General features: G+C 17.2%; 1 protein-coding gene across 1 annotated transcript in view; it reads left to right on the plus strand.

The window, feature by feature from the left end:
* Positions 1–998, plus strand: part of LOC107491048 ((-)-isopiperitenol/(-)-carveol dehydrogenase, mitochondrial-like) — a 9389-nt gene that overhangs the window by 936 nt on the left and 7455 nt on the right. The window lies entirely within an intron of this gene.

A 998-nucleotide genomic window follows, 5' to 3' on the forward strand; every position in this document is an offset into this window, starting at 1 on the left:
AAATATTTTTATACGAATAATTTTTTTACAGTAAAAATTTATATACAATTATTTTTATGTAAAATTGACAGTTAAATAATATTAAATAATTTAATAAATTTGACTAAAATATTTTTTAATAATTTTTAATTATTAACTAGACAATTCTACGTGAGTTTTTATTTTTGAATAAGTATAAGTAGATAATAAAAATACTAAACAATATAATTTAAATATTCATTTTACTAGATGTGTAAATAATTATTTTAATATTAAAATTTAGAAAAATAATTTAAAAATATAATATATTTTTATTTAATTAAAAATTGTTTATATTATTCAAAAAAATTATTAGTTATCTAACATTACCTTTTATTTTTTTTTTATCTTTTGTGTATATATTTCGCTCTCAGCTGACATAAAAGCAGTGATGGGAAGTGGGCACGATGAAGCCATCTTAAAAAAACGTGTTTCTTTTAATTATATATTGGCGATCGCAATCACCTGTCTAATTCAATAATTTATTAAGCGTCCTTAATTAGTTCCCTACCAAAAGTATTTTATTCAAAAGTTTCAATACCATATATAATGCAAGGGATATATTATGCATCAAATTCGAATTCAGCACAATTCATTTTTTCCATGATTATTATCATTTATTTCTACTGAAAATACAGTTGTTAAAAATTTGTTTACAAAATATTAATTTAAACAAAATGTATAATATTTAGATTAACATAATTATTATTAGAGAAAATTTCCTTCTATTCTTTTAAAAAATATTAAAATAATATTTTCCTTTTCTTTATTTGTAAAAAATATATTTTTCTCTCTTATGACTTTTAAAATACCTCTTTTTTAATCTATTTTAAATTTTTTGTGTTAACTAATATTAATTTTATCTTTTTTTTTTTAAAAAATTATTTTTTACAAAAATATCCTTTAGCAAAATTTTTATTTTTTGTCATTAAATTTTGCTTATCAAAATATCCTTTAATAATTTTTTTATTGATTCAAGT

This window comes from Arachis duranensis, chromosome 5, assembly GCF_000817695.3.
Source record: "Arachis duranensis cultivar V14167 chromosome 5, aradu.V14167.gnm2.J7QH, whole genome shotgun sequence".
In the NCBI taxonomy this organism is placed as follows: domain Eukaryota; kingdom Viridiplantae; phylum Streptophyta; class Magnoliopsida; order Fabales; family Fabaceae; genus Arachis; species Arachis duranensis.